Here is an 18,687-nt window from a genome sequence, read left to right on the forward strand (position 1 = left end):
TAATGAGATGCAAGGTAAGCGTTCCCGTGCAAAAAATGACTCTATGGCCTTAACGCCATATTTAGGGGCATATTTATACTCTGCGGCATATTTATACTCTGTTTGCACCAAATTAGCGTCATTTTTTTTAACTCTAATTCGGTGCAAATCTAACTCCACATTTATACTTTGGTGCTAGACCCGTCTACCACCAAGGCCCTGATTTATAGTTTTTTTGCGCCGCATTCACATCATTTTTTGACGCAAAAGTGGTGCAAACTTACAAAATATTGGCCCTTATTTATACTTTTTGCTGCAAAACTGCACTAACTCAGTTTTGCACCAAAAGGTTTAGCACCAGCTTGCACCATTTCTGTGCACCAGATGGGCACCATATTTATGGAATGGTGCAAGCCGGTGCAAAGGGTAGGCTAGAGTAAAAAAAAGTGACTTTAGTCAGGTGGGGCTGGCAGTATAGAAGAAGAGGGTTTAGCACCAAAAAATGACTTTAGGTAGGTTAGAGTAAATAAAAATGACTCTAACCAGATTAGCGTCATTTTATAGTGCTAAACCTACCATGCCACATGACTCCTGCCTTATAAAAGGCAGGAGTCATGCCCACCACCGGAATGGCCAGCAGAGAGGACAGGGGTCCCCTGGGCATGGCCATTGCACCCTGTGCCATGTATTGGGGCCAATTTCAGGGCCCCCTGTGGCACTTTATAAATATGCCCCTTAATTATTATTTTTTACTCGGCTTGCACCGAATGTACGTCAAAAACTTTTGCCGCACTTTCAGCGCAAACCCTGCCTCATATTTATACTTTGACGCCCGACCCCGCGGACGTCAAAATCCCACCATGTGCGTCATTTTTTGGAAGGGGGAACCTGCCTTGCGTTAATTATATGCAAGGTAGGCGTTCCCTTCTAAAAAATGACTTTAAGGCCTGTGCGCCTTATTTATTCTCTGGCGTCATTTTGACGCTCAGGAGGCGGTGGGCCTTAAAAAACGGCGCATAGCCTGATGGGTGCTGTTTTTTAACGCCTGGTTCAGAGCAGGCGTTAAGGGACCTGTGGGCTCGGAAGGAGCCCAGAGGTGCCCTCCCCTACCCCCAGGGACACCCCCTGCCACCCTTGCCCACCCCAGGAGGACACCCAAGGATGGAGGGACCCATCCCAGGGAAGGAAAGGTAAGTTCTGGTAAGTGTTTATTTTTTATTTTTTAAGTGGCATGGGGGGGCCTGATTTGGGCCCCCCTACATGCCAATATGCCCAATGCCCAGGGGACATAAGTCCCCTGGGCATGGCCATTGGGCAAGGGGGCATGACTCCTGTCTTTGCTATGACAGGAGTCATGTCAATGGGGATTGTGCGTCAAAAAAATTGGCGCAAGTCCGGTGTGAGGCCTGATTTTTGCCTCAGACCTGACTTGCACGATTTTTTTGATGCGCAACCCCCATTTTCCCATACGGCGGCGCTGCCTGGTGTGAGTCATTTTTTTGTACCAGTCCGCAGTGCCAGCTAACGTCATTCCATAAATAAGGCGCCCGCATGGCGCGTTGGAATGGCGTTGGCCGGCAGTAAAACTTTTGACACCCAACTGCGTTGGCGCAGTTGTGCGTCAAAAAGTATAAATATGGCCCTAAATGCAATCTTACCTGTACTTACCTGGGATGGGGTCCCCCATCATCTGCAGTCCCACTGGTGTGGGTGAGGGTACCCCTGGGGCCTGGGGAGGGCACCTGTGGGCTTATTCCATGGTGTTCCACCATGGAAATAGGCCCACAGGTCCCCTAACGCCTGCCCTGACCCAGGCTTTAAAAAATGGGGCAAGGCAAGCTTTGCCCCATTTTTTGACCCCTCCTCCCTCCCTTGCACCATTTTTGCATGGGAGTATAAATATGGCGTTAAGGCCATAGAGTAATTTTTTGCACGGGAACGCCTACCTTGCATCTCATTAAGGTAAGGTAGGTTTCCACTTCCAAAAAATGACTTTCACTCCATAAATTTGGCGCTAGACGGGTTTAGCACCAAAGTATAAATATGGAGTTAGTTTTGCACTGAATTAGAGTAAAAAAAATGATGCTAATCTGGTCAGAATCATTTATTTTGACTCAAACCTGCCTAACGTCATTTTTTTTAAAGCTAGCCTACCCTTTGCACCGGCTTGCACCATTCCATAAATATGGTGCCCAGCTGGTGCTAAAAAATGGTGCAAGTCGGTGCAAACCTTTTTGGGGCAAAACTGCGTTAGTGCAGTTTTGCACCAAAAAGTATAAATAAGGCCCCGAGGGGCATATTTATACTCTGTTTGCACCGAATTAGTGTCATTTTTTTTTACTCTAATTCGGTGCAAAACGAACTCCATATTTATACTTTGGTGCTAGACCCCTCTAGCACCAAATTTATGGAGTTAAAGTCATTTTTTGAAAGTGGAGACCTACTTTGCCTTAATGAGATGCAAGGTAGGCGTTCCCGTGCAAAAAATGACTTTATGGCCTTAGCGCCATATTTAGGGGCATATTTATACTCTGCGGCATATTTATACTCTGTTTGCACCGAATTAGTGTCATTTTTTTTTTTACTCTAATTCGGTGCAAAACTAACTCCATATTTATACTTTGGTGCTAGACCCATCTAGCACCAAGGCCCTGATTTAAACTTTTTTTGCACCGCATTAACGTCATTTTATGAGACAAAACTGGCGCAAACTTACAAAATATTGGCCCTTATTTATACTTTTTGCTGCAAAACTGCACTAACTCAGTTTTGCACCAAAAAGTTTAGCACCGGCTTGCACCATTTCTGTGCACCAGCCGTGCACCATATTTATGGAATGGTGCAAGCCGGTGCAAAGGGTAGGCTAGAGTTTTAAAAAATGACTTTAGTCGGGTGGACTGGCAGTATAGAAGAAGAGGGTTTAGCACCAAAAAATGGCTTTAGGCAGGTTAGAGTAAAAAAAATTACTCTAACCAGATTAGCGTCATTTTATGGTGCTAAACCTACCATGCCACATGACTCCTGCCTTAGAGAAGGCAGGAGTCATGCCCACCACCCCAGTGGCCAGCACAGAGGACAGGGGTCCCCTGGGTATGGCCATTGCACCCTGTGCCATGTATGGGGGCCCATTTCAGGGCCCCATATGGCACTTTCAAATATAAAAAATGCACTTACCTGTACTTACCTGGGATGGGGTCCCCCATCCTCGCAGGCCCTCTAGTGTGGGTGGGGGTGCCCCTAGGGCCTAGGGAGGGCACCTCTGGGCTTATTCCATGGTGTTCCACCATGGAAATAGGGCCACAGGTCCCCTAAAGCCTGCCCTGACCCAGGTCTTAAAAAAAGGGGCAAAGCAAGCTTTGCCCCATTTTTTGACCCCTCCTTCCTCCCTTGCACCATTTTTACATGGGAGTATAAATATGGTGTTACGGCCATAGAGTCATTTTTTTGCACGGGAACGCCTACCTTGCATCTCATTAAGGCAAGGTAGGTTTCCACTTCCAAAAAATTTCTTTAACTCCATAAATTTGGTGCTAGACGGGTCTAGCACCAAAGTATAAATATGGAGTTAGTTTTGCACTGAATTAGAGTTAAAAAAAATTTACGCTAATTCAGTGCAAACAGAGTATAAATATGCCCCTTAGCGTCAAAAAATGATGCTAATCTGGTCAGAATCATTTATTTTGACTCAAAACTGCCTAACGTAATTTTTTTTTAAGCTAGCCTACCCTTTGCACTGGCTTGCACCATTCCATAAATATGGTGCCCAGCTGGTGCTAAAAAATGGTGTAAGCCGGTGCAAAACTTTTTGGGGCAAAACTGCCTTAGTGCAGTTTTGCACCAAAAAGTATAAATAAGGCCCCAAGTCTTTAAATGATGTCTAAAAGACTCCAGATCCTTAATGGTACTGAGAGACAAGGACAGAGGGATCCAAGCTCTTGTAGCCATAGTAGAGAAGGAAGAATCACCCCATCTTTTCATCTTTGTCTTGGGCACAACTGTCAGTAAAGCCTCTGTAGAATGTAGTGTTCTTATAGGCTGGTAGTCTGTTGGACAAATAGTTAGGTCCCAGTCCATACAAAAGCTTAATGGGCTAAGGTCAGTCCCTTAAATTTCACTCTTGTCTTGTCCAGCATCAATGCAAATCTTTAAGATGGGCATACACCGAGCTACTCCTAGGAATCTTGAGTAAAAAGCTGAGCAGCTGCGTTCTGCACCACCAGTAATCTTTTTAACAAGTACTCCAGGAGCCCCAGTAAAGAGCATTTGCATAGTACTGTCGAGAAATTATCATATAATGGATCACCATCCCTTGACAAGAAGCAGGAAACATATACAGGAACTTCCTCATCATCCAGAGGAGGCCAAAAAATGTCTCAGCCACGCTCATTCTTAAATGCTGAACTACAGTGGAAGGAGTCAGAGAAGAGAGGAATAATTTGGGTCAGACCTCACCTCCCCACCACAGGGGGGGTACCAAAACCCAACACATCCATCTTAAAGGTGTTACATTGGAGATTGTTCTGAGTCATCCAATTAAACACTGCAGAAAGACATGACTTGAATTTAACCTGGGCAGTTAAAATTTCTCCCTCCCACATTAACAATAACTGCATGTCATCTGCATAGGAAATAATCAGCACCCCAAAAGACTCCACCAGGGCTGCCAGTGGAGGGAGGAAGTTGTTAAACAATGTTGGATTCAACGCTCAGCCCTGGGGAACGTAATACTTCAAGAGCTTGGGCTCAGATGCATACGGTGGCACCCACACTGATTGAGATCTATCCGATAGGAAAGAATGGAACCACAAAAAAAAGGAGTCCCCCATATTCTGAGATAATGAAAGTGTTGCAGCAGGATAGGTTGGGAAACTGTATTGAATGCTGCCGAAAGGTCCAGCGGCAGTAAACAATCTCAGTCTATTTCTTCTTTCTTCCCCTGGAGGGTGTTTACTTACCTGGAGCCAGCAAGCAAGATTAACACTGCTGTGTGGGTCAAATGTACCACCTGCCACAATAAAAAAAAGGGAGTACACAGAGGGGGTCATTCTGACTTTGGCGGGCGGCGGAGGCCACCCGCCAAAGTCCCGCCGGCAGAATACCGCTGCTCGGTCAAAAGACCGGCGCGGTAATTCTGAGTTTCCCGCTGGGCTGGCGGGCGACCGCCAGAAGGCCGCCCGCCAGCCCAGCGGGAAACCCCCTTCCATGAGGATGGAGCCGGCGGAGTGGAAGGGGTGCGACGGGTGCAGTTGCACCCGTCGCGATTTTCAGTGTCTGCATGGCAGACACTGAAAATCTTGGTGGGGCCCTGTTAGTGGGCCCCTGCAGTGCCCATGCCATTGGCATGGGCCCCCATGGGCCCCACAACACCCGTTACCGCCAACCAGGTTCTGGCGGTCAAAACTGCCAGAACAAGGCTGGCGGTAAGGGGGTCGGAATCCCCATGGCGGCGCCGCCATGGAGGATTCCCTTGGGCAGCGGGAAACCGGCGGTACACCGCCGGTTTCCCGTATCTGACCGCGGCTGTACCGCCGCGGTCAGAATGCCATGGGAGCACCGCCAGCCTGTTGGTGGTGCTCCCGCGGTCGTTGGCCCTGGCGGTCCATGACCGCCAGGGTCAGAATGACCCCCAGAGTGTCTTGGAATGGAGCAATGTGCCAATGTACATGTTGCCACCCTAAATAAAGGAGGTATGATATTTCAGCATTCTTTTCCACTTGTTATTACAAATGTGGTTCCATGGTGAAAGCAACTCTTAAAAGCTGTACTTTTTCCTGCAAGCTGGTTTCAAATTAGTTGGCTTGGTAGTCCTACACTAGTGCCTGGAATACACATACTAGAATAGTTATCAATGGCAGACCTGTGGAAATGCCTCTGTGAGCCAAAGTCTGAAGTGGAGTCGCCAGTAACTACTTGGCAGGGATAGCTCATCTGGAAGGTGGACAGCAACAGATCGCAACAGAATGGAGTTATTGCAATATTTTTCTTTGAAGTGTAGACTCCCAATGGGGGTCACAGTAACTGACGCCATTGTTTTCAAGAGCTATCTTAGTCTTCCTGTCTGCAGTTTTCAGCAGGAGAGAAAACAGTTCCAGGAGAGGTTACCTCATTTCAATTGGTTGTTTCTGAAAGGGAACACCAGGATCTTGCAAATGAGTGCCCAGCACACAGAACAATAATAACAACACACCACCATCTTCTATGGGCAGTTTTGTATCTGAGAAGACCCTCAAGAAGAAGATTGTGACAGACTATTGGGTAAGAAGACTGAAAGACTTCTGGCTCCTTTGGCAACCAGGGACTGGAACTGCTCTTCATGTGCCACGTGGCTGGTCTCCTGTTGCTAATACAGGGGTACAAAATAAAGAAGGGCAGCTCCCTTCCAGAATAAGGCTCAGGTGACCACTTGGAACTGGACTCTGAGAGTGCCCTACTGCCTAGAAGCTTAACCTGAGATCTTTGCTGACTTCAACATCCTGCCCTTTTGTGCTGAAGAACTTTGAGAACCAGAAAAACAGCAATGCCCCAAGGCTGCTGGGACCCGCTAGGCTTTCCTGAGCCCTCTCCCAACCACATTGTGGTCAGCCTGAACCTTTGTGATTTTTTTTGGTATTTTGTTTGATTTAAATCTTCTGCATATGTGTTATGTATGTTGTATGCAACCCCTGTATTGTTATACCTATCGACGATTGGGGTAGATTTATTGTATGCACTACATTTTATTAACACAAAATGATGGACCAGTAATATGTTAATAGTTACTATTTAAAGAATACTTATCGTATGTTTTCAATTGCCAGAATTTATTTTACTTCTTATTTTAGGGTTTTTACTATCAGTGTCGGATTATTGTTCTTTTATGGTCAACCTGTTTGTACCGAATAAAGATTTTTGAACCTAGCCGACTTAATCCTTTAAAAAAATCCACATCTATGATTCCCCTTACCCACTTTTAACAATTTTTGGTCTTTTCTTTTATTCATACTAAATATTTCTTAATTTTTCTAAACTGGACATTTTAGTGTGACTCTTGAATTTTATGTTGTTTGGTACTGGTTTTCTTGTAACATATTTCTCTGGAAAATCACCTGCTGTTGGAAAGTGGATTATTGGTAAAGGCAGGTAAGTACGTACACTTAGCAACAGGCCACTAACATCCATTAAGGTCCAGTTAGGTCTGAATAAATTAAACCCAGCTCAACCCTTGGTAGCTTGGCAATGAGCGACAAGACTTAATTTAGGAGACAAATGTGTAATGCATTTAGAAATCACACAACAGTAAATAATTAAAATACAAAACACAACAAAAATCCAACACCAATTTATAAAAATAGATTATATTTTTGTATCTTTAAAATGACGCCATAATGATTAAAATCAGATAAGGGGAACCAGAGATAAGCATTTCTAAAGAATTCATGTTTTCTTGTGCATAGAAGCAACTAGCGCTCAAAGGGTTAAAAAAGTCACACTGGACAGGGAAAAAGTCCAGAGTTAAGGCCACCATGAGGTAACGATGTTACACTTACTTTCAGAAGTGTTTCTTGATTCAGGAAATTGGTCCACAGCAGCAACCAATGGTTCAGAGGCTCTGGTTTGTCTTGTGAGGTGTGGGACTACAACTCCCACAATGCACCTCTTCAACTTATGGAGTTGCTCCAAACATCTCCAAACTTGGGAGTTGGGACTACAATTCCCAGAATGCACCAGGTCAGAATCCTCAAGTGGCCCCTGGATGCTGGTCAGCTGGGCTCTGCTTCGGGGCTTGAGGCAGGGGACTCTGGGCAGCTCCATTGTACCTGTAGAAAACAGGGTGTCCCTTTTTGAAGCAGTAGAAGACAGGCAAAGTCCTTCTTGTGGTGAAGCCCAAGTGTGCAGCTGCAGCAGTCCTTCAGAGTGCAGTGTCCAGGTGCATGTCAGGGGTCCAACAGGGCAGACCTTCTTCTTCGATGTTCTTCCTTGTAGGGATCTGAGGTGTGGGTGCAGCTCTGCCGTAGTTATCCTTGCTCCTGGGTGAAAAAAAGGGGGTCCTGGGTATCCAACAACAGACAGGCTCCTTCCCCCTTTGATGACCACTTCCTGAGAAATGTAGCAAAGATCAATCCCAGGGAGCAACATTCCTCAACCTCAAAAATCCAACATGGCTGAAAGTGATTTTTGGAAGTTAGAACTGGCTGAGACCACCCGCTGGTGTGGCTAAAAATCCTAAACACACCCCTCCTCTGCCCTCTCCTAATATAACCAAGAGGGCACCTAATTGTCTGCGGTTGCAGGATGTGAGAGAGGTGCTGGGCTTCTCCAAATGACCTTCCTTGCCTTTGAAGACCATTTTGGCCACCCTCCTCCTTCCTTCTTCCCCATCTGCTGAGGCAGATCTCCTCCCCCAGGCACATCCTTTGTGTTCAGCCCAGGCCACTTCACACCTCATCAAACAGCCTGGCCAGGCTGCCAGAGGCAGGCCTATCCGAGAAGGGCACTACTGAGCTGAAGTTGGCAACTCTGTGGTAGATGTTTAAAAATCTGTACCTGAACTAGTTATATTAAATCCAACAATTGTGAGTTGTGGGATTTAGTATAACAATTTACTAAGATACCAAACTCAAGGAATCTGACACTTAAGGGGGCAATATTAATTAAAATAAAGCCTCCCTATTTTAGCCTATGGAGGCCACTCACTACAGTGAGGGAAAATGAATTTGGCTATTTTACCTCACCAGGGCTTATAAAACTATTTTTATAAGGTCCCTGCTTATAGTTACATGGCACCCAACCCTAGGGGCACATAGGGCACACTTTAGGGGTGACTTGTATGTAAAAATAAGGTAGTTTAAGACTTTGGAAGTACCTTTAATTCCAAAGTCGAATTTGCATATAACTTTAGTTTAAAAGCAGTCAGCAAGGCAGGCCTGCATTTAAAATGACACTGGGCACCTCAGCAGTGCACCTATGGGTGCACTACCTATCCTAGGGTCCTTAAACCTACATGCCCTGCCATATACTAGGGACTTATAGGTAGGTTGACATAGCCAAATATAATTAGCCTAATTTGTATACTCGTTTTACACAGAGCACAGGCCCTGGGACTGGTTAGCAGTACAGTCAAACACCAGCAAAAAGTGAAAAATGGGGGCACAAAGTTAGGGAGCTTCTGCAATCAGCCCTGTTTTCTCACACCTACAGTTTGCCTTATTGCTACCAGAGGATGAGCAGAGATTTGCTTAGTACTATGTTGTCTCCAAACCAGAGTGTGTTTTGCAGGTTGTCAGATGTACCGGTACCCTTTCCAAGTTGATGCAAGTTACATTCAAAAAGTTGTAGAAAGGGGTTAAAGAGACCGAGTACACTAACTTATCTGTAGTTAGTTCTGTGGCTAGGCGATAGAGTGTACAGTAACAAATACCTCATTGAGGAAGAGAGGGCAGGCACTGTGAAGAAGAAGAGTGCTTGGCGCCAAACAGAGTTCAACTTCAAGTCCACAGATAGAGAGGATGCATGGCCCAAATACAGTAGAAGTAGGCAAAAAATCAGGAATCTCAACGAGCCAAAGAGTCAGAAATCATCCAGATGCTCAAGAGAGTGAAAAACTTTAAGGCCCAGATTTAAGAAGCTCTAACACCACATTAGCATAATATTTTGACACTAATGTGGTGTTACACTTCAAAAATCGTAGCACCATATTTACAAAGTGGTGCAATGCATGCATTGTGCCACTTTCTAACACTTTGTGCCACATTATGCATGCGCCATGCCTAATGTATGCAAAGGGGGAGTTCCCCAGTTAGGGGGACTGCAAAAACGGCACAGTGGAATCTAAGAGATTTCACTTCATCATTTTTTGCGGCTACTTTTAAACGCCTGTTCAGAGCAGGCATTAAAAGGGGGCACACCATTGGTTACTATGGGCCCCTATGCACTGTTCTGGGTTAGTGTCAATATTTTGGCACTAACGCTGAAGAGTACATCAATAGTGTCAAAAATGTTGATGCTATTTCCCCCTAGGTTGTGCCATGGTGTGTCGTATCTTAAATACGGAGCACACATAGTGGCTGTAGGGGAGCACTAAGCGGTGTAAGAAAAGTGGTGCTGCACTGGGTGAGCAGTAAGGACAATCCATGAGTGATGGATATGAGGTAAATTAATGTTTTATGTTTTTGAAAGAAATGTGTAAAGCCCTGCATCAGCAGTAAGTTATCAACTTGGTCACAGGGGAGAGGTGAGCACGAACTTTTCCATGCATCGGGGTGGTCTTTTCTGGATAATGATAGGGAGCCTATCCTTTCCCCCTTATGAGAGGGGTGAAGCAAGACTCCAAAGCAATGTGTCTGTGCATCACATTGGTTGCCTGTGCCACCCACAACTCCTCACAACTCATGCATAACTTCGGTTTGTGGTGGTCTGAGCGGTGAATGACTGTGGAATCAACGGTTTGAGGAAGGAGTCATGGCTGAGATGCCTTATGTTGCACTATTCTGGAGGGAGACTGCATAGCGTTCTCAGTACTCCTTGCATGCCCATGCAACAGACGGGTGCAATGTTTAGCGTTTCACTGTGTATGTCTCATGCAAACAGTGCCTAGGCATGCTGTACAGCTCCTCTGCATGTTAGCTATCTATTGACACTTATATAGCACTGTCTGTCTGAACACATCATGCATGAGGCAACACTTGCAAGAGATAATCTTTGTCTTCAATGGATGCACCTGACACTGAAAGATTTGCTGATCAAAGCACCTGCATCTCTGTTGAAGTATACCATGATGGTTTATCGCAAGAATGACTAACATAAGTACAGGAGGGCTATTTTGTCACATTTTCTGTTCAGGATCACCTTATTTGAAAAATTATATTCAGTGCATTAATTTAATCTAAATAGAGCTCATTTGCATATTTGATTGTAATCGTGAAAATCTGTCTTGGATCCATCCCTACAGGTCCTACTTTGCAAACCAGTGTGGTATCATGCCAGACATTTTTATACTCCATTTCCTCTGCTTCCTTGGCTGTCTAAGGTCACCTCCAAAACCTGCAGTGGGAGGTGTAGACTCAAAGGTGGTTGAAGTAGCGGATAGATGATGTGAGCACAACTTTCCAAGTAGGACAGTTCCCATATCCAGACATCTGATTTTGTGACGAGATTCTGCTGGCATCCAGGTTGGCTGCGTCATTCCAGGAACCTGAGACACCTCTGGAGTATGCAGGGAAACTTGGTTGTGCATCACAGATTAATTGTTTTAAATGTTGTATCGTTGGTGGGTTTATTATACAAATAGGCCCCTATTTTGCTTTCTGATAAGAATATGTGTACAATCAATACGCTTTCGGGGCAGAATAGCCTCAACTCTTGTAGAAGCCTGTGTGCTTGTGCCTGCTGTGTGACCGTGGGGAAAATGACAAGGAGCGCCATATGATAGTATTACTGACTTGCAGGCAGCGGTTAGGATACATCTGTAGTGTCTCTTTGGGGAGCTAAGACAAGGCCAGGCTCTCATAATCACAAGATGCTCTTGTGGCATGCTCTCACTTTACCAGAGACTCAGTTATCGCTATATAAATACCAGTAGAATACAATACACATGATACAGAACAATATTTCATCCCTGCTCTTGTCAAACGACTGAGGATGGTTCATAATGCCCCCTCCCCATTTTGTTAAAGTTTGGTTAAACAGATTCCACCATGGCACAGGAGCTACTGGTCCACTAGGTGGAAAGGTGGAGATGGAAGTGCCTCAGAGCCCCTTTGCCTTCTGTAAGGGGCGGAGTGTTATTGTGCTGTGCTCTCTTCGCCTTCCCAGTGATGGTCTTTCAAGAAAAATGTGCTCTACATGGTGGCGGTGTTCCTTCACCATATGCCCCCATCCAATGTGCCAAAGGGTCGGTGTGCAAGGGCCGTTCTTCACTTCGCTCAACCTCTGGCCAAGTCCAAGAGCAGCGAATGTAATTGTGCACATGCACCCCCGCCCCACCATGCCCAAATCTGTTATCTGTGACATCATGTGTGAGGTCAGTTAATGTCTTTAAATTCAACTATCTCCAAATATTCTTGTGGCCAACTGTACTGCACATGCACTGGACAAAAGCCTTGCACTGTGACCTCTGGCATCACAGCATGACCTTTGGCCAGGCTCGGTGTCCCAGCAATGTGCCCAGAAATTTCACTGAATTTGTAAATCTGCAGCATAAAATAGTTACAAAAAAGTAAATTTTTACAAAAACTGGTGCGTCCATCCACAGATTTTTAGATACTCAGAGCCAAACTCGGATCCACAAATCCAGTGCAAAGTGTCCATAGTGGTATCCACAAATATGTATGTGGATCTGCCAATTACATGAGATAAACAAGGGCTCTTTTACTTTGGAGGCTTCGGTTCCCTCTTGACCAACCAGGACCCCAAATCCTTCCTGGGATAAGATACTTCCTCTATCCTCTTATGTCCACCTTGGCACCTTTTCACTAGCCTCCGAACCTGGCATTCTTTAATGGCTGCCGCAAAGGTATTTTCAGAAATGCTTGCCTAATTATTTTGTCCGGATTCATGAATCCTCCAAGGAACTGCAGATCTTGCATTGAAAGCACAAATATTGACTCCGAATTGGGTCTGTTTATTTTTCAAATTTTAGATCTGGACGAAACTTGAGATGCTAAACTTTAGTAAGATGAACCAATCCAAATCATATTTAGATTTGTCAAACTGCACCAGAACTGGAAGCAAGCCAAAACCACTTTTAAATGGAAACTGAGACTAACTTAACAGTTGCTATCACCTTCCGTGTAGTCATGAAGACAATGCTGTATGAGTGGGTGTGTGCGCACAGACAGATTTATACTTTAATTCCGTTTTCATTCATTTATTGGTTTATTTTAGTTTCGATAGGCATAGAGTGGGGCAAGAATAAACCACGTTGTGAACACTGCGGTGAGAAATTTCATAGCAGGTTGTCATATGGAGCAACCATTGTTGAATGATCTTGGAAAAAGTCTTCTTCCCCACTGTTGGTCAATTGACCTGTGTCACCGATGAATAGTAGCCAAAATAATCGGCTTAAATTGTTGCCTATGTGAATACCTAGAAGCCAAAAGGTCGTATATGTTATTCAAGAATGAGAGCTGCATGATATACTAAAGCAAAACCTAAAGCTAGCTCAACGAATATTTACAAGTTGTGCTTCCCAAACGTGAGCATTAAGTTTGCCTTTTATCTTCAAGACAATGAAATCCCTATTCTTCTGCCATTTCATCACAGGGCCTCTGGATGCGACTTCAAAGGACATTCCATAGCTCTTTGATGTTCGTGAAGAATCTTGCAGTAGTCTGTTATTACAGAGGGTAGGGAAAGGGGGAAACCTATTACACGTGGCCAAGAATATACCTATTATACACCTCTTTCTTGATGTGCCTCATGTGATTGTTTGTGGGTGGAAAGACATGAAGGGTTTGAGTGTGGGAATGTGCCCTACACTGTTGTTGTTGGCTCGCCTGAAAAAAATACACATTTGAGCAAGAAACATTGGTTTAGGAATCTGGAGCTCTTTATCATAATGTCAATGTAAGGCAGTACACCACTTTGAATCGTGTCCTGATGAGACCTTAATTGACAGACCCCCATGGATACTGGATCTTGCATTTATGTATTTATTGGTGATTTATATAATTATTATTTGTATCTTCTTGCTTTACCCTGTTTCACTTGACGTTATAGTCCTCCAGTGTTCTCGTAGGACGTCTTGGGGAAAGGTCCAGCTGAAGACCCTGTCCAGTTTCCTGTTCAGCCCATGACCGCCTATTGATGTAGCTTTACTCATGTGTGGAGAGGTATGAAGTGGTGTTGTCTGGTGTCTTGAAAGTTGCATTATACTGCGATGGTGTATGGTGAAATGTGGTGTCCTGAGTCCATTGGTGGCATAGTGTAATGTGTTGTTAAATAGTGTGCTCTATGACGAGGAAGGCTGCACTGTGTTTTGATGCTATGGGTTTGTGTGCTGTGCTGTACTGTGGTACTGTACTGTGGTGCTGGTTGTCCTTGCTTGAGCTCCTGCATAGCACATCTTTGATGAATACTTCCTTTTAGACAGGGAGGGAGAGAAAGAGAGTGTCTGAGCGTGTGTGTCCCCTCAGTGTCTTCCTACACTAGGACACACGTAGCATTCCTGCACGGATCTCCAGAGTCCATGTTCTGTACCTCGTTCTATGGTCATATGTCTCCTGGGCGTTCCTAGGTCTCACTAGGCCACCTAGTGTATGTGTATCATCGTACCCTAGTGTGTGTGTTCCATCTCCAAAGGTACATAGCTGACAAGGTTTCAGATTGCTTATGTGTGACCTCTTCATAATTTCAGTCTAATTATGAGTGACATTTCAACGACAATGAGTGACACTTTCTCAGAAGCAAAATCAAGCAATGAACACAAGGGAAACATATAAGCCCTCAGGAGAGTGAGGCAGACGCACATATAGGCACAACCAGGCTGTATTATTTCAAAGACTTCAGCTCACTCAACCCCATACAAATCATTAGCTGAGTGGTCCACGCCGATCTTGCATGCCACCCGCTGCCTGCCCAGGCCCGGTGACAGCTGCTGGCATGTGGGTTTTGCTTTACGTGGCAAGAAGGATACAGAACCCAAAACGCAGCTTTGGGGGTAGGTGGCTTTGACTTATGGCGTCCCTGTAAAGCCAAAAGTGTGCTAATTTCTGTTGATCTGTAATACACATGTTCAGAAAAGTGTTACAAAAGAGCTAATAGGAGTTCAAGAGGTAAAAAAAACAAGGATAACAATTGCAACTCATAGCTAGCCATAACACCCTTCTTTTGCTACTCTGTGAATGCCTCAAATATATTACAATTGTCCAATACTCCCTCGTCCACCCCTCCTTGTCATAGCGCTGACGTCAAAGGAGGCCGCCCCCGCCTCCCACAGGAATCACTGTCAAGCTTGCTTGATACGACAAATCTGATTGGTGTAGACAGCTACTTCCCACTAAAACCAGTTCCTGTTTAATTTCCTGCTCTTTGGACAGGGATTGCATTACTTAAAATTTGTTATGGCTGGCTTACTGCGATCTGTTGCAGTGATTGCGAAAGCACAACTAGGGTATTCTTGCTTCCCTGCCCAGATTCCTTACCTAGGACTGGGTGAAATGTCAGCAGGGCTGCCGGGCCAATGGACTTTGCCATGGAGCGCTGTTCCACTGCTGTGTCAGTAATCCTTTGGTGCTCGCGCGCGGCAGGAGGCTAATGCAGTCTTTTAAAAGCAGTTTTGTTTAGCGAGGTTAGGGTTGCCAAAGGACCTATAAGAAACAGGAACACAGTGCCTTGTTGCGATCTGCTTCTAAAACGCAGAAAGTTCTAGATGAATGTGAGAAGTAGAGTGAACCTACTGCAAAATAGATTCCTGGAGCACAACATGAGGAAATTCTGAAACACACAAGAGACTGGGTGTTAAATCTCGGATGATTTTATCACTCAATATAACGTTAATCCGCCACCTAATTTACTGATCCATGATGCCATAGACAATATGTTGGCGAAAGGGGGGAAGGAGGTTGATAAATCTGGGTTCCCTAGGTTCCTCCTCAAAAAGAACACGTTGGAGAAATATGAGGAAAAATATCCCCAGATTCCTAAAGTGAACACTATCCTGGCCAGTATGGTGTCTCCTTCTTCTTTGGCTTCTGAAGCGGCTTCTCTCTCAGACGCCATAGCCAAGAAGTTAAGTGATCATATGCAACCTCCAATTTTGGCTTAAGGGCCTCAGCATATACAACGTATGCTAAACAAACCCTTCTGAAAGACCTTCAGTTACTATATGACTGCCTACAAGATCAGAAAGATGCTACAAAAATTTTGCCAATATGGAGTTACTCTTCCAGTTTTCTATCAGATGTCTCTTTTGACTCCATCTGGGCTTCAGCAATAGCAACAGGGGCTTCCAGTTTTGGGAGACACCTTTTATGGTTAAAATTATAGAAACTACATCAGTATCAGAAGCCATTAATCCTACATTAGCCTTTCACGGTGACAATTGCTTTCATCTCAGATAAATGATCTTGTCAAGAAGGCAGTTGAAGAAAAGAAGATACTTCAGCCATTTAGACCTTTCATCCCAATGAAGTCCTTTATTCGTAAGAAAGCTTCACAAGGTTACCAGGATAAATGTCTCTTTCATTGCCGGGCTCAAGCTCGGGGAGCTGAGGCAACAGCACAAGCCTGACCACAGCTGCAGTCTCAAATCAACAACAAAAGTAATTACATTCAATCTCCTCTGGTAGGAGGAAGAATAAGACTCTTTTTAGAAAAGTGGCAGGAACTCATAATGGACAAGTGGGTCCTTAGCATCATCCACCAAGAATATACAATAAAGTTCATCTCTCTTCCTTCAGAGCCATGTTTCGTAAACATCCCATGTCTAAAGGTCCTGATAAAGAAACATTCACTGAAGGAAGACATTCAGGCTGTTCTCCAGAAAGGTGAAGTAGTTTCAGTCCCACCCTCAGAAGAAGGATCAGGATTTATTCTTCTAATTCTGAAACAAGATAGGTCCATTCATCCTGTTCTAGACTTGAAGAATTTAATCAAACATGTCGAGCACCCAAAAGCCAAGATCATTTCTCTTTAAAGCATCATTCCCTTGGTATCGTATTGTATTTTCAGATACCCTTAGACCTAAAGGAAGCATAATTCCATGTATCTATTTTTCAAGAATTTTAAAGTATTCTTCGCTTCAGGTTAGAGAATAGTCATTTCCAGTTTGCAGTTCTACGTTTTGGCAGCTCATCCTCCCCAGGGATCTTTACCGAGGTACTTGCTCAAGTGATTGCTCATCTTCATGTTCTTGATGCTCAATTCTTTACCTAGGTGACTGGCTAATTATTGCCTCTTCTTTTTCTAAGGCAGAACAACATATGAATCTGGTCTGTGTAACTCCGGGCTTGTTGAGGCTTTCATATCAACAAAGAAACGTCGAATCTTGTTCCCTCCAAGCAGAAAACTTTAATCGGTGCCCTCTTCGACATGGAAGCAACAAGAGTATTTCTTCCAGTAGCTCACAGACTGAACTTTCAGTCTCAAGTACTACTTCTTCTCGAAGGCAAGTCAGCTAGAGTCTCCCTGTGGTTGAGATTCCAGGGTCTCATGGATTATTTTACTGTGGTGGTTCTATGGGCCTGTCACTACCTGAAATCCATGGTACATAATGTCTTTTCTCACTGGTCCCTGTCATCCAAGAATAACAATTATGAGATTCCCGTATCAAGGGACATAATCCATGATCTCCAGTGGTGGTTACTTCCATCAAATCTTCAGAGGGGGTCCCAATGTTAAAATCTCTTTTTCAGATTCTACTGACAGATGCAAGTCCAGTAGGGTTGGGTGCAAAACTGGAGAATCAAGAGATTCAGGCCAAGTGGTCGGATGTGCAAGGCCAACATTTCTCAAGTTGGTGAGAGCTGAGAGCACTGAACAACGAGGTCCAGTCTTTCAAGGATCTCCTGTTAACCAGACCTTTAATAGGAAGGACGGATCACAAAGTCCTATATAAATAGGCCGGGGTGGAGGGGTACAAAATCCCAAGCTGTAGCCAAATTAGCCAAAGATATATTCGCTTGGGCACAGATGAATCTTCCGTCTATCAAGGCCATGTACATTTCAGCAAAGGACAATTTCCAGATGGACAGCCTCAGTCATAGCCTTCCTTCCTCAGTGAAGTTTCATCTCAGTAAGGAGGCATTTTAGTACATATCAAATCACTGGAGTCTCCCAACTCTAGATCTCTTTGCATCCCACTCAAATGCCCTAATTTTTCCCTTTTGCACAGAGTCAATCTGGAAGGAAGCACGGCGGAGAGATGCTCTTTCATAGTCTCTGTTATGCTTTATCACTGATTATCCTTCTCCCGAAGGTGCTTCAGAGGATTCAGAAGGAGAGGGTCATAGTAATCCCAATGGCTCTTCTTTGGCAGAGGAGACCGTGGTTTGCCCTCTTGGCCCAGATGTCTACAGATGCTGATTTTCCTCTTCCATTTCCTCTCAAGCCCCTTGGGTCTCCGGTGCGACAATTCAAACAGTTTTGTAAACTGAAACCTACAGCCTGGAGACTGAGAGGGCTAGGCTGCTACTCTTACGTTGTTCCAAAGAGGTGGTCTATGACAGCCAATCCTCCCAAAAAATCAACTCTTTAATCATATGCAAACCCTGGGAGCACTTTTTTCCTTAATGTAACACATCAGGTTGTCATTCTGTGTCTGGCGACCTATTGAATACTTTGCATTTCTTACAGGATGGGTTTGAAAAGTTGTGGCTTCTATTTTAGCAGCTCAATTGGCCGCAATGAACTCTTTTAGATCTCTCTAGCATTGCCTATTTAGTTAAAACGCTTCTGAGATCTTTCAGATTAAAGCAACTAGGAGTACCTAACCCTATCCCTTCTTGAGATAGTTCACTGACTTGAAAGGATTACAAAGGGAACCTTTTAAACCATTTGATCAAGCTCACATTTTGTGAGTTTCTGCCAAAGTTGCCTATCTGGTAGCAATAGTCTCAGCAAGAAGATTGGGTGAGTTAACATATCTTTTATTTTCTTATCCATATCTGAAGTCTTTCCCTGGTAGAGTGGTCCTAAGGTCCAATCCTAGACTCAGGCCTAAAGTGCAATAGGGTTTCCATTCTTCTCAGGAAATCATATTCCCATTGTTACAAGACTCAGAGTATGTTCCCT

The sequence above is a fragment of the Pleurodeles waltl genome, chromosome 8, assembly GCF_031143425.1.
Source record: "Pleurodeles waltl isolate 20211129_DDA chromosome 8, aPleWal1.hap1.20221129, whole genome shotgun sequence".
In the NCBI taxonomy this organism is placed as follows: domain Eukaryota; kingdom Metazoa; phylum Chordata; class Amphibia; order Caudata; family Salamandridae; genus Pleurodeles; species Pleurodeles waltl.